Genomic DNA, 10,006 nt, shown 5'->3' with positions numbered 1-10,006 from the left:
ATTTTGTGTGCCAGTGAACATTCAACATTTAACCTTTGCTTGTGTAAAATCAGACTTTCTTCTATTGTCAATGGAGTGTTTGCTTGTTGTGCTGGAAAAGTAGTTCATTCATCGCTCATTTAGATTCCAGCCCAACAGTTTAAGCGTTTTAGACCAAGCCATCTTGGTTTGGCGGCCATGGGGAGAGGAGGAGGGGCAGCAGGAGGCGGTGGACGACATGGCCATGGCAGTGCCCCCTTTCCGTCGTAGAACTACCACGCTGACTGCCGCCGTGCATCACATTTGTATGTAACCAAGTCTATACTCCTGTGAGGCATATCTAGTCACTCTCGCCTCCGGCAGGGATGCAATAGCCTCACCTTCCTACTACAGCAACCCAGGGGCGGATCCAGCATAGGTATATGACAAAAAGTACTGCGTACATGCTTGAGTTCAGACTTCAGAGAGTACGCAGAGTGAGTTAATCAACTCAGCTTCAGTCCAGATAAACTAGTCTAAACAAGCCAGGAGTTCACCAATCCCCTCCAAAGTTCCAATTTGAAATTGCATTCATGTGTAGCTTCTATTTGGATTTAGAGATGTATCTTTGTACATAGAACTGTCCTGATGTAATTGATTCCATTAGTAAAAGAATAACAAATGAATTTTTTTAAAGCAAACATAGGCTGAAACGGAAAAAAGAGAGTTGATGTTAGGGTGATTTTTTTAACGCCCAAAGTTGAATTCTTGGATCCGCCACTGCAACAACCCCAGGGATGCAATATGCCCCCTCGCCAGCGGCGGCGGCGGCACTCACGCCGAGCTGAGAGACGGTCGACCTACTGTCGTCAATGCCGTCACGGCCTCGGCCACGGTGACCAGAACAATGGCGGCCACGACCACGACCACGACTAATTTATTTTTGTATTTTGGAGTGTCCCACATTTGGTGTAAGTAGTCCCAAGTTTTCCTTTTCACTATGTAAAATATTACCAAGCTAATACCAGAACCATTGTCCGGACTTCTTGAAAGCATATGTGCCTATACTAAAGCATACTGCCACATTCAGCTTATTTAACCTTGGTAGTTTGCTTACCACAATCGGGCTAGGTTACTGCGCATGTGTATGTATTCGGAGTAGCCTTGTCAGGATGGCCTCTAATTGGTGTGTCATGTGTATGCCTCACAACTTTAGTATACACTTGATTACATTTTATTGATGTACACATATATATGTTATATTTGATCTTTGAAGCCTAGCCTTCAATTTCTAAATCAAAATTATAGACATATGGTATGCTAAAAGACTTCTGTTCTGCATGCTATAACACAATTTGATTTCATTTAATCTTTGAAGCCTAGCTTATTTTTGCTTACAGCAGCTTCAGTATAGACTTGAATAGATATTTTTCTGGTTACTTTTTTATGCTTGCTTTAAGTATCACATTTCTTCTGAAATTGACTCAAATTATGATATTATGTACAGAAGGGCACAATGATGAATTGAACGCAAGATCCTGCTGGTGATCCAACAGACGCAAACACATCAGGTGATTATAGTCATAAGCTTGCGAACTTGTCAGATTTATTTGCTTACTTGCATTGCTAAAAGTGCACTTCTATTTACAGATGCCTAAGAAAAGGACTGGCAAATAAAATAGGAATCCAAACTTGCAAAAGTCTCTTTTACAGACCGCTAGTACTAGTGGGACTCTAGGTACAAGGCACAGTGTAATTGCTCCAAATACGCTCATACAAGTTGCAACAATGAATTCTCGAATGTTTCGAGCAATGGTAAGTCACAAGCTTGGTTTGTCTTCATGTTGGCCTTTATTTTATACGTAAATGGCCTTCATAATGTGCAACCATCTACTTGCTTGCAGTATTGTACTTTTTTTGTTGGTGAAGCACATACAGTAGGGAAGCCAGAAATAGAACAGTTTTCTCACCATTAGAAATTGTGAGCTTGTGCCAGCATGTAGTTGTTTCGGAGAAATTTAGTTTGATTAATTTAGGTAATTATTCTTGTGTTTGAACTACAAAATCTTTCATGAAATTATCCAATCCTTTTTGCATAGACCCTAATTGTTGATGAAGTAGTACAACAGGCACAAGAATTTGCTTGCTAGCTGTTGTGGTCATGACAATTCGTCAGAAATTACCCATGCATGCCCGAATATAGTAATCATACAATTGTCATGATAGTGGTTATATCTTTTTGCTAATTAGTCGTTGTGTTGTTTCTTTATTTTCTTGACTAAGTATTTTCTATTTTTAATTAACTAGAGCTAAATAAATTTCTAATTTCTTCATAGCAGGATCCAAAGATTTAGCTGGAATGGACTCTAGACCACGGACAATTTATATCTTCGCTCTTAATTAGGATGGCACATTCAGTATGTTGAATGCATGCTAAATTATATTACAGTGTATTGTGATGGATATTGGCTATGCAAACTTTGATGTTTGATGAATCTACATCATATATTCATTATTTGAATCATGTAATTGAATGCATGTATTTTTTTTTCTGGTTACAGTAGGCTATTACCACAAGCTACTTTTGGTTGCAACATGTTGGCACCACGAAAATTAGGGTTGCGTCAAATCTTAGTCGCCACGCCGGCCTGTTTTGTAGCACTAGGCTATGGCGATGAAACACTTCATATAGTTGCAATAACTTTTCACAACAAAAACTCAGTCCATTAAGATAACTACTTGTTGCCACGGAATTCAGTTTTGCTGAAATAGGCCTTTCGCCATGAAACGTTTATATTGTCGCAACAACCTCTCACCACAAACAGTCTGTCCGTTGTGATAACTATTTATCACCACCAAAAGGAGTATGTTGCAATTTTAGTATTACCACGTCTGAAGAGTCGTTGCCATACTTTACTGCCACAAACACAGGGTTCGTGGCGAAAGGACTATACCCACAAAAACAAGAGTTGTTGCCATAGGGTATTGCCACAATTGACTATTGCCATGAAAGAGCACGCGCCACGAAAAATAGTTGTTGGTATAGGTTATTGCCACAAATGCCTATCGCCACGAACAGCTAAATCGCCACGGTTTGCTATGTGTTGCATTAAGCTATTGCGACAAACCAAATTGTGGCATCAAGTGCACGATGCCACGAGAAAAAATGTGGCAACTTGCAACATGGTTGTTGCAATAGCACGCTTTCTTGCCACGTTTACTTTTTTGTGGCAATAACCAATTACCATGTGTCCTGTCGCAACGGCTGGCAACGAACACCATGTCATGGAAATAGGTACCTGTTGCGACAATTCGGTACTTATTGCGACAAATGCTTTTGTTGCAATAGACCCGGATCCTTGTAGTGCATATTGGAGCTATTGATGCCGATATCACACTGGTGAACGAGCAGCTTAACGAGTCACAAGGTATGTGCTCTACTTTCCTTATTATTTTTTATAGGAAAACCTGAGAGGAGCATAATGCTAATGTTATATGCTTCGTCTGCAGATGGTGCTGCTGCCGTGGAAGCCCTGAGGGCGGAACTTGCCCTGGCCAAGGAATAGGCTCGGGCGAGCAATGCAGCTACCCTAAAGGCGGCCGAAGAGTTGAGAGCCGAACAGGTTGCTCGTCGTCGGAGCGAAGACAAAATAGCCGAAATGGCTGTGGAGCTAGAAAACGCCGCCAACCGGTATGAGCTTCTTGAAAAAGAAAATCATGCGAATAAGGCTGACCTGAAGAAGGCCCATGATGCGGCCAAGGAGACGCGTTCTGACATTAGGGATGCACGGGAGGAGCTTCGACAGGCCGGAGAGATCATGGCTGGAAACCCCTATTTGTTGCGGATGAAGTTGTTAGATCCGAAGTACGCTCCTCTGGATCGACGCTGGAGTCCTGCAGACGCCTATGCGGATTTGGCGAAGAGTACGGCTGAAGCAGCCAAGTTTTTTGAGGATCAAAACGATGATGAAGTGGAAAAGCTGTTCTGGTCGCAGTTCAACACTCGAACGCGCACATTGCCTTTGAGTGAGAAGATGGCTGCTATGGCCGAGCTGTTGGAAATATGCCCTAGAGGCAATAATAAATTAGTTATTATTATATTTCCTTGTTCGTGATAATCGTTTATTATCCATGCTATAATTGTCTTGATAGGAAACTCAGATACATGTGTGGGTACATAGACAACCACCATGTCCCTAGTAAGCCTCTAGTTGACTAGCTCGTTGATCAATAGATGGTTACGGTTTCCTGACCATGGACATTGGATGTCACTGATAACTGGATCACATCATTAGGAGAATGATGTGATGGACAAGACCCAATCCTAAGCCTAGCACAAAGATCGTGTAGTTCGTATGCTAAAGCTTTTATAATGTCAAGTATCTTTTCCTTAGACCATGAGATTGTGCAACTCCCGGATACCGTAGGAATGCTTTGGGTGTACCAAACGTCACAACGTAACTGGGTGACTATAAAGGTGCACTACAGGTATCTCCGAAAGTGTCTGTTGGGTTGGCACGAATCGAGACTGGGATTTGTCACTCCATGTAAACGGAGAGGTATCTCTGGGCCCAATCGGTAGGACATCATCATAATGTGCACAATGTAACCAAGGGGTTGATCACGGGATGATGTGTTACGGAACGAGTAAAGAGACTTGCTGGTAACGAGATTGAACAAGGTATCGGTATACCGACGATCGAATCTCAGGCAAGTACTATACCGCTGGACCAAGGGAATTGAATACGAGATTGATTGAGTCCTTGACATCGTGGTTCATCCGATGAGATCATCGTGGAACATGTGGGAGCCAACATGGGTATCCAGATCCCGCTGTTGGTTATTGGCCAGAGAGTTGTCTCGGTCATGTCTGCATGGTTCCCGAACCCGTAGGGTCTACACACTTAAGGTTCAATGACGCTAGGGTTATAACGGAAGTTTATTTGTGGTTACCGAATGTTGTTCGGAGTCCCGGATGAGATCCCGGACGTCACGAGGAGTTCCGGAATGGTCTGGAGGTAAAGATTTATATATGGGAAGTCTTATTTTGGTCGCCGGAAAAGTTTCGCACTTTATCGGTATTGTACCGGGAGTGCCGAAAGGGGTCCGGGGGTCCACCTGCCCCGGGGGGCCACATGGGCTGTAGGGGGTGCGCCTTGGCCTATATGGGCCAAGGGAACCAGCCCCAAGAGGCCCATGCGCCAAGGAGACTTGGGGAGGGGAGAGTCCTAAAAGGGGAAGCCACCTCCGAGGTGCCTTGGGGAGGATGGACTCCTCCCCCCCCCTTGGCCGCACCCCTTCCTTGGAGGAAGGGGCAAGGCTGCGCCCTCCCCCTCTCCCTTGCCCATATATATAGTGGAGGCAAGGGAGGGCAGCCGCACCTGAAGCCCTCGCGCCTCCCTCCCTCCCGTGACACCTCCTCCTCTCTCGCAGGTGCTTGGCGATGCCCTGCAGGATTGCCACGCTCCTCCAACACCACCACACCGTCGTGCTGCTGCTGGATGGAGTCCTCCTCAATCTCTCCCTCTCTCCTTGCTGGATCAAGGCATGGGAGACGTCACCGGGCTGTACGTGTGTTGAACGCGGAGGTGCCGTCCGTTCGGCACTAGGATCTCCGGTGATTTGGATCACGACGAGTACGACTCCTTCAATCCCGTTCTCTTGAACGCTTCCGCTTAGCGATCTACAAGGGTATGTAGATGCACTCTCCTTCCCCTCATTGCTGGTTTCTCCATAGATCGATCTTGGTGACACGTAGGAAAATTTTGAATTTCTGCTACGTTCCCCAACAGTGGCATCATGAGCTAGGTCTATTGCGTAGATTCTTTGCACGAGTAAAACACAAAGTAGTTGTGGGCGTTGATTTTGTTCAATATGCTTACCGTTACTAGTCCAATCTTGTTTCAACGGTATTGTGGGATGAAGCGGCCCGGACCGACCTTACACGTACTCTTACGTGAGACAGGTTCCACCGACTGACATGCACTTGGTGCATAAGGTGGCTAGTGGGTGCGAGTCTCTCCCACTTTAGTCGGAACGGATTCGATGAAAAGGGTGTTTATGAAGGGTAAATAGCAATTGGCATATCACGTTGTGGTTTTGCGTAGGTAAGAAACGTTCTTGCTAGAAACCCATAGCAGCCACGTAAAACATGCAAACAACAATTAGAGGACGTCTAACTTTTTTTTGCAGGGTATGCTATGTGATGTGATATGGCCAAGAAGAATGTGATGAATATATGTGATGTATGAGATTGATCATGTTCTTGTAATAGGAATCACGACTTGCATGTCGATGAGTATGACAACCGCAGGAGCCATAGGATTTGTCTTTATTTATTGTATGACCTGCGTGTCATTGAACAACGCCATGTAATTACTTTACTTTATTGCTAACCGGTAGCCATAGTAGTAGAAGTAATAGTTGGCGAGACAACTTCATGAAGACACGATGATGGAGATCATGATGATGGAGATCATGGTGTCATGCCGGTGACGATGATGATCATGGAGCCCCGAAGATGGAGATCAAAAGGAGCAAAATGATATTGGCCATATCATGTCACTATTTGATTGCATGTGATGTTTATCATGTTTATGCATCTTGTTTGCTTAGACCGACGTTAGTAAATAAGATGATCCCTTACAACAATTTCAAGAAGTGTTCTCCCCTAACTGTGCACCGTTGCTAAAGTTCGTCGCTTCTAAGCACCACGTGATGATCGGGTGTGATGGATTCTTACGTTCACATACAATGGGTGTAAGATAGATTTACACACGCGAAACACTTAGGTTCACTTGACGAGCCTATCATGTACAGACATGGCCTCAGAACACAAGAGACCGAAAGGTCGAGCATGAGTCGTATAGTAGATACGATCAACATGAAGATGTTCACCGATGATGACTAGTCCGTCTCACGTGATGATCGGACACGGCCTAGTTGACTCGGATCATGTAATCACTTAGATGACCAGAGGGATGTCTATCTGAGTGGGAGTTCATAAGATGAACTTAATTATCCTGAACATAGTCAAAAGATCTTTGCAAATTATGTCGTAAGCTCGCGCTTTAGTTCCACTGTTTAGATATGTTCCTAGAGAAAATATAGTTGAAAGTTGATAGTAGCGATTATGCGATCAGTAGAAAGCTTATGCCCTTAATGCACCACTCAGTGTGCTGAATCCCAAACGTCGTTTGTCGATGTTGCAAACATCGGACATACACGTTTTGATAACTACGTGATAGTTCAGTTAAATGGTTTAAGTAGAGGCACCAAAGACGTTTTCGAAACGTCGCGGAACATATGAGATGTTTCGAGGGCTGAAATTGGGATTTCAGGCTCGTGCCCACGTCTAGAGGGATAAGACCTCCGACGATTTTCTTAGCCTGCAAACTCAGGGAGAGAAGCTCAATCGTTGAGCTTGTGCTCAGATTGTCTGAGTGCAACAATCACTTGAATCGAGTGGGAGTTAATCTTCCAGATGAGATAGTGATGTTTCCCCAAAGTCATTGCCACCAAGCTGCTAGAGCTTCATGATGAACTATAACATATCAAGGATAGAGATGATGATCCTTGAGGTATTCGCGTTGTTTCACATTGCGAAAGTAGAAATCAAGAAGGAGCATCAATTGTTGATGGTTGGTGAAACCACTAGTTTCAAGAAGGGCAAGGGCAAGAAGGGATACTTCATGAAACGACAAATCAGCTGCTGCTCTAGTGAAGAAACCCAAGGTTGAACCCAAACCCGAGACTAAGTGCTTCTGTAATAAGGGGAACAACCACTGGAGCAGAATTACCCTAGATACTTGGTAGATGAGAAGGCTGGCAAAGTCGATAGAAGTATATTGGATATACATTATGTTAATGTGTACTTTACTAGTACTCCTAGTAGCACCAGGGTATTAAGATACCGGTTCAGTTGCTAAGTGTTAGTAACTCGAAATAAAAGAGCTACGGAATAAACGGAGACTAGCTAAAGGTGAGCTGACAATATGTGTTGGAAGTGTTTCCAAGTTTGATGTGATCAAACATCGCACGCTCCCTCTACCATCAATATTAGTATTAAACCTGAATAATTGTCATTTGGTGTTTGCGTTGAACATAGACATAATTGGATTATGTCTATCGCAATACGGTTATTCATTTAAGGAGAATAATGGTTACTCTATTTATTTGAATAATACCTTCAATGGTCTTGCACCTAAAGGAATGGTTTATTGAATCTCGATCGTAGTGATACACATTTTCATGCCAAAAGATATAAGATAGTAATGATAGTACCACCTACTTGTGGCACTGCCATGTAAGTCATATTGGTATAAAACGCATGAAGAAGCTTCATGTTGATGGATCTTTGGACTCACTCGTTTTTGAAAAGTTTGAGACATGCGAACCATGTCTATTGGTGTATACGCATGAAGAAACTCCATGCAGATGGATCGTTTGGACTCACTTGATTTTGAATCACTTGAGATATGCAAATCATACCACATGGGCAAGATGACTGAAAAGCCACGGTTTCAGTAAGATGGAACAAGATAGCAACCTGTTGGAAGTAACACATTTTGATGTGTGCAGTCCAATGAGTGTTGAGGCATGCAGTGAATATCATTATGTTCTTACTTCACAGATGATTCGAGTAGATGTTGAGTATATTTACTTGATAAAACACAAGTCTGAATTATTGAATGGTTCAAGTAATTTCAGAGTGAAGTAGAAGATCATTGTGACAAGAGGATAAAATGTCTATGATATGATCATAGAGATGAATATCTGAGTTACGAGCTTTGGCACGCAATTAAGACATTGTGGAAATTGTTTCACAATTAATACCGCCTAGAACACCATAGTGTGATGGTGTGTCCGAACATCATAGTTGCACCCTATTGGATATGGTGCGTACCATTATGTCTCTTATCGAATTACCACTATCGTTCATGGGTTAGGCATTAGAGACAACCTCACTCACTTTAATAGGGTACCACGTAATTCCGTTGAGACGACACCGTTTGGAGAAACCTAAGTTGTCGTTTCTTAAAAGTTTGGGGCTGCAACGCTTATGTGAAAAAGTTTCAGGTTGATAAGCTCGAACCCAAAGCGGATAAAATGCATCTTCACAGGACACCCAAAACAGTTGGGTATACCTCCTAATTCAGATCCGAAAGCAATAGGGATTGTTTATTGAATCGGGTCCTTTCTCGAGGAAAAGTTTGTCTCGGAAAGTTGAGTGGGATGATGGTAGAGACTTGATGAGGTTACTGAACCATCACTTCAACCAGTGTGTAGCAGGACACAGGAAGTTGTTCCTGTGGCACCTACACCAATTGAAGTGGAAGCTTATGATAGTGATCATGAAGCTTCGGATCAAGTCACTACCGTACCTCGTAGGACGACAAGGACGCGTACTGCTTCGGAGTGGTACAGTGATCCTGTCTTGAAGGTCATGTTGCTAGACAACAATGAACCTATGAGCTATGGAGAAGAAATGGTGGGCCCATATTCCAACAAATGGATAAAAGCCATGAAATCCGAGATAGGATCCATGTATCAAAACAAAGCATGGACTTTGGTGGACTTGCCCGATGATCGACAAGCCATTGAGACAAATGGATCTTTAAGAAGAAGACGGACGTGTATGGTAATGTCACCATCTATGAAGCTCGACTTGTGGCGAAGAGTTTTTTCACAAGTTCAAGGAGTTGACTACGATGAGATTTTCTCATCCGTAGCGATGCTTAAGTCCGTTGGAATCATGTTAGCATTAGCTGCATTTATGAAATCTAGTAGGTGGATGTCAAGATGAGTTTCCTTACCAATTTTCGTAAGGAAAGGTTGTATGTGATACAATCAGAAAGGTTTTGTCGATCCTAAGGATGCTAAAAGGTATGCTAGCACCAGCGATCCTTCTAAGGACTGGAGTAAGCATCTCGGAGTTGGAATGTGCGCTTTGATGAGATGATCAAAGATTTTGGGTTTATACAAAGTTCATGAGAAACTTGTATTTCCAAAGAAGTGAGTGGGAGCACTATAGAATTTCTGATGAGTA

General features: G+C 43.2%; 1 long non-coding RNA gene across 1 annotated transcript; it reads left to right on the top strand.

Annotated features, from left to right (window-relative positions):
- The first annotated feature begins 1,425 nt into the window (after positions 1-1,425).
- Positions 1,426-2,373, top strand: LOC119322764. The gene is made up of 3 exons (XR_005155840.1): positions 1,426-1,529; positions 1,609-1,773; positions 2,298-2,373. It is a non-coding gene; the product is annotated as an uncharacterized LOC119322764 (long non-coding RNA).
- Positions 2,374-10,006: the final 7,633 nt, after the last annotated feature.

This window comes from Triticum dicoccoides, chromosome 6B (assembly GCF_002162155.2).
Source record: "Triticum dicoccoides isolate Atlit2015 ecotype Zavitan chromosome 6B, WEW_v2.0, whole genome shotgun sequence".
NCBI classification, from domain to species: Eukaryota; Viridiplantae; Streptophyta; class Magnoliopsida; order Poales; family Poaceae; genus Triticum; species Triticum dicoccoides.
Note: the sequence above shows the minus strand (reverse complement) of the source record. Positions and strands in the feature narration are given on the sequence as shown.